Genomic DNA, 6,035 nt, shown 5'->3' on the forward strand with positions numbered 1-6,035 from the left:
AGCATGATTTACCTGTGTAACCAATTAAGTCCTATTTAAGTATCTAACAGTTGGATACTTGAATTGTTGCAATGCTTGATGGGGTTCAAAAGGGGATGTTTTTTTTTAAATTGAATAAACTTCTCTTTGGCGTAGAATAGGCCAGAAAAACACCTTTCTCAGGCCTTAAGTCTATAACTACTGATTTTAGAAGTTTTTGAATTACAATGGTTTACCGCCTTATCAATACATAAATTGTATTTGTCAAGTGAGGGGTGGTTGTAATAATTTAAACTATGGCCTATATAATGATAACCTTGCAGCATGTGCTGTATGCTCTTGTGGTCAAGGTCATATACAACGTCACGTTTCTTCTTTAATTCTGTTCATTTCAATAATTGTCATACCACGTTAATAATACTGTTACAGTAAGTAATATCATGGATTAACATGTCTCACTAAATGTCTTGTTTAAACATTCTATCTGCTGTCTTAAAAACCTTTATTTCAAGGTAGAAACTATTCATTCAATTATAAACAATCAAATTTAGGTACATAAAAGATAAAAATAGAAATCAAAAATGTATTTGAAATTTCCAAAGTGTGTTACTGTATATCGATATTTTCATTTTTTTATATCTCTCTAACATACTGTGAATTTTCTTATGCATATTATTATCAATGAGATCAAGTCAACTTATTATTTACATTTTGATGTTTTATAATTAAAACTCTAATATGAATTTTCGTTTAGCAGCCATACCTTTGAAATGTAAATATTAATAAATAAACCATAATTTCAATGCAAACAACACGTATTTTGTGTAACTGATAATGAGTCTCCTTCCTCATTCATCAGTGGATGGCCAATGATGTACTTAATGTAAAATGGACAGCCTTTGGCCAGCATCTGTATGTGGAAGGAAACAACAACAAATGAGATTTACCAAAACAAATAAATCCATTTTTATCGAAGCTTTTTATTCAAGATTTACATTTTTATAAAAATGTTTCATTTTCGTTGTCTATGTATCAATTTTGTATTAAAGTTTTAAGCATACTGGAGTTATCCCCCTTCATTTGAAATGAGATTGTTCTTATTGTTTTTTCGTTTGTGTGTTGCTCGTCATGAATGTTAATGTCGGTGAAGTAACTTGAATCACAAACACGAAACAAAACTAGACGTCGGAAGAATCCAGATAGGTCTGCTAAACCTGTAGATTTTTTGTCTAAAATAATAACTGTGTAATGGGGATATATGGACTATCAAATATAACAAGAACAACCGATAGTGCAAGGACACTTGAACCTGGTTTCAATTGATCATGCATTCTACGGGGGAGGTTATTAGCCAAATGTAGTTTTAGATAATTAACAATTAAGAGTGTCAAATGGACAGGTATCGATAATTTCGAGAAAAAATGTCAAAGAACGTCAGTGTCCATAGTTTGTATTATTTATCCGTCTGGGACATTTCTTTTAGGCTGAAAAAATTCGTCATGATATGAAGGGGTCCCATCTCAGCTGCTAATAAGGAACTTTATTTTTATATAACGGTCCGCTTTGTGCTGCACATGAGTAATGCAACATAATTTCCAATGTTCCTCTTTCAATCTAATATAAATACACATAGAACTCGCTTAACTAATAATAGACCTGTTTGACAACTATACCGTCGCCTGAAAAAGCAATGGCACATTTAGAAGTAAGGAACGATAATTACGCCATTTACTCACTTCTATTTAAAGATTGGTATGTCACAGGATCTATTCCTACACATTCCTTAATTCTCTTGTCTCGAAGCCGGCGTTTATTTCGGGATGCATATTCATCATTTCACTGTTGATAACCGATTCTGCGATTATTTAAAAACGATTCATACCTATTTTTATTTAACTGTCATCTTTATAAATAGTTTACCACAAAGCAAACTGCTTTGCTGGTGATTTCCAGTTTATTCACAAGCCAATGAACCAATCAATATGTTAAAAATAGTTATGTTTTTTACGATTTTTTTAGATGGGCCGTTGATGAGAACTTAAATATTTATTGCATTTTCTGTAGTCACTCGCTTTGAGTTCTTGTGATTGTTAATTGTTCTCCTTACTAACGTTGACAGTAGTTTGTGTTTCATGCAGTAGAGTTCAGGTAAACCGGTCGCGGTAGTAACTATAAATAGGCAGGTACACGGATTATTACGGAGGCTAACTTAGAGAAGTATTTTTCAGGAGAACGAAAATGTTTTATTCGGCGGCAACTAAGTGGCGGCCGCCAAATATTTTTTGGCGGCCGACACTTAAATTAAAGTTGTATGGTCTATCACTTTCGCTCTTTTTGTCATAGTAAAAACTGTATAGGTGTTATACACATTTTTCTCCGTCTGTGCGAGGTTTAAACTTTTTAATTTTACCACTTTTTATTAAGTTGCAGCACTGGAAGTATTTTAATTTTAAAAGTGAAAAAATCTTTTTAACGTGTACACGTAAAAAATAGGCTCGAAAGATACCGCATCATTCCGAACTCTTCCGAACATCGTCGCGACAATCTGGAAGTAACACGAGAGTTGTGAAACCAAGTGAAAAGATATTAATGCTCGCACATTACAATTTTTGATACACGCAATATTGAATTACGGCAAAGTGTGAATTCGATGTTTAAAATACTCGCTCTGTGGACATAAACCAGCACGATTTGCTCATATTAGCCAGAAGGAAAACGCAAACAAACACGTGCGCTTACGCTAGTTACCTGATTCACCACGTGCAGGACGTCAGTCACGTGTCGGTGTTAGAAAAATCGCAATATCTCCCTTATTTGTTGAGCTATCGGGATACTGTTTACATCCTGTAAAACTACAGAAAATAGCCGACAACTTTTGTTCTGAGAAAAAAATCATATGGCATCGTCTTTTTTCTCTTTCAATGAGTTAAAAATTCATGCCAACTTAATTCCGAGCATTTTTAAATTGTTGACGTCGTGTGTCAGACGGCGTAATCGCCGGAGCGAAGATTCGACATTGTATCTCGAATTATGCAACAAGTAGCAAGAAATAATACTTGTATTTCACGGATTTTGTAGTTGATAATGTCAATTTTATGTGTGACTAATTATATTGAAAGAAATTCGTTCTAACATTATTTTTTCTCGTAGCATTAGTACATGTAATAAGTACCATGTGTACTACACAGTAAACTTCGACGAAATCCTAATACAAAATAAGCAAAATGTCTATTTACCATACATACCAAGAAAGCCGAGAAACCACTGGTCAAAATACACAAATTTTTAATTCATTACATGCCGAAATAAGTTTTCTATTGCCTCTACAAATCTGCTAGTAGTTTCGACGAAAATCGCGGTCCGGTACAATTTCTAATATGTTGACGTCATCGGTACAAAACAAGCACCTGTGCGAGGAAGATGGGCATCGATTCTGAGTTGATTTTTTCAAACGATATAAATATAAGATAAAATTTACACAAGAAATATATTAAATTTATCATTAGAATAATGAATTTTAAAACATTGTTTGACGAAGAACAAGAATTATATGATGCTGACGACAGCGATATCTATTTATAGTAGTAGGGTATTTCCTGACCAGGACAGCCACTTTCGATTTACAACACGGGCCATGTGCAAATGTATGTGGACATTTTACCTAAATCGTTACCAAAACAACATGACCAACCTTCTGATTAGGATATTCAACAAACAAACTTTGAAGGGATATCGACGTTATTGATGATACAAGCCTACATAACAGTTGTTATGAACTTACATTGACAGCTGAATTATACTGTAACTGCACCAAGGATTCCAAGGCACATTTATGTTGAGTAAGTATATTTGAATTTCTCTTTACAAAAATATACAAAATGCATTATCAGGTTGTAATTCTAGAGCAAAATTCATAAGCATGAACTGCACTGTGATATCATTCATTGTATATAAAGTATAGCATGTTTCATATTATAAATATAGGTACACCCCCCCCCCCAACACACACACAATTGTATATGGTTTCAGTTATATTTTATGTATAACTGGTAAGATGTATAAGTACTGTGTACATGGACCATGTATACATTTGTAGGCGGTATTCAAACTTGAAGTTGATCAATCCCTCAGTTCAAGGTTTACATACATGTACTTCAATGATCTGTCTCTTCATTATTTACTATAGAATACCAGAAATTGATACCCAGAGGATTTATGTGCAAGAAAAACATGTTATATTACATTAGTTAAATTGTGAAGAAAAAGATAAAATTAAAATACATGTAATCTGCACCTGATGCTCAGAGTAACCAGAGTTTCTTCCAACTCTAACACCACATAATAGCCATTCTATAGTATGATTTGTCACTTCACTTAGCCTGGCAATAGATCTAGAGTCATTGGAACCAGAATAATCTTGTTATGCAGATGGAAACTGGAATGGTGATTTTATTTTTAATTTGAAACATTGTAAGAGATTCTGTACCTGAACTTTATATATATGGATGGAATACCTGACCAGATTAAAAACACCAATGCATCTGCAATAGCTGAATATGATTATTCATACTGTATTATGTTTTTCAGTCTCTAATATGTCCAAGCCTTTTGAAATGAGAGTAATGTAAAAAAAATCAAATCTGACATGAATATTTCATCTTCTTTTCAGAATTTTTTCTTACCTGTAATGATCAATTATCGAATTATACTGCCAACCAGAAGTTTTAATGGAAGATTAGTGAAAAGATTGATTGCTAGATTGTATTACTGCAAAGGTAAGAGCAAACATATTTCTTAAGTTCAATTAATCAGTAATGGATCACAGGGCCTTGGCACAAAATTTTTAACCAACAGTATACATATATAAATTATATTATCATAAATAGGTATACTCAGTCTGTTGGGTAAAAAACAATCCGTACCAGGTCCCTGTGTCAAGAGGTTTTTTTTTTTTTTTTGGGGGGGGGGGGGGGGGGGTTGGAAACTTATTTTGGATAATTTTTTATATATATATAAAAAGGTGCTTTCACCATTTCTTATATTCATTATCACACCTTGGAATTTATACCAAAAGTTTTATCTTTATTAGTCTAAGATCTATTTTTAAGTGTAACTTTCTAAGCTGTAGTGTATTCAATATGAGCAAGATTTTTTTTTAAAAAGTTATTTAATTACATACATATAACATGTGTACACATGTATTTATACTTAGTTACTTAGAGTGTACCATACATTTCATTTGATGTTTGTACAACCAGGGACTGCCATTCAAATGTTTTTATGGTTCTGGATGTTTTTTACAATGTTTGTTTTATTGAAAACTTACAGGTACATCAGTTTGGACTACATGTATATGGACATCAGTGGGTGACAACCTTAGGAAGATAACCAATTTCCTGTTATGAAACTGAAACTCAGCCAGTTCATCACCATTTTCCAATCTGCATTATTAAAAATACCATACCTGTATCTGACTTTTGAGTTCTTTCTGATTTAATTCATACAGTTGTGAACTTTTACAAGTTACTGTGTTAAAAAAATAAAACATGACAGACACAATATATAGATACATGCACATGGATATTCTATACATACATAATGCAACCAAAGGCCAAAGATACAAGATATATGTATGTGTCTACAATTCTGACAAGTCACAACACACATGTGCATGTATAGATATACGGACACCTCATAATGTAATACAGTATTGCCCGTAAAAAGAGGTGTCTAAGGCCTGTGGTAGACACCATATATAAATATATATATATATATCTGCAATATGATCAAGACAACATACATGTACATGTATATGTTTGTAAATACAGCAGTGTATCTATGAAATGGACAAGACATATATATACGGTGCAGTGTCTACAAACTAAACAAGACATATCACAGTACATGTATGTACATTTGTATACATGTATATGGGGATTTAGTGGATGGGGGCTCCTGTCCTATAAATTACAATGGACATGTATATGTAGTATATAGATGTATAGATACTGCAGTGTATCTACAATATGGACTATACATAAAACATACTTGTATAG

General features: G+C 32.8%; 1 long non-coding RNA gene across 1 annotated transcript; it reads left to right on the forward strand.

The window, feature by feature from the left end:
* Positions 1 to 2,772: 2,772 nt before the first annotated feature.
* On the forward strand, positions 2,773 to 5,448 carry LOC138311562 (uncharacterized). The gene is made up of 3 exons (XR_011206683.1): positions 2,773 to 3,818; positions 4,649 to 4,754; positions 5,308 to 5,448. It is a non-coding gene; the product is annotated as an uncharacterized lncRNA (long non-coding RNA).
* The last annotated feature ends 587 nt before the right edge of the window (positions 5,449 to 6,035 follow it).

Source organism: Argopecten irradians, unplaced genomic scaffold (assembly GCF_041381155.1).
Source record: "Argopecten irradians isolate NY unplaced genomic scaffold, Ai_NY scaffold_0049, whole genome shotgun sequence".
NCBI classification, from domain to species: Eukaryota; Metazoa; Mollusca; class Bivalvia; order Pectinida; family Pectinidae; genus Argopecten; species Argopecten irradians.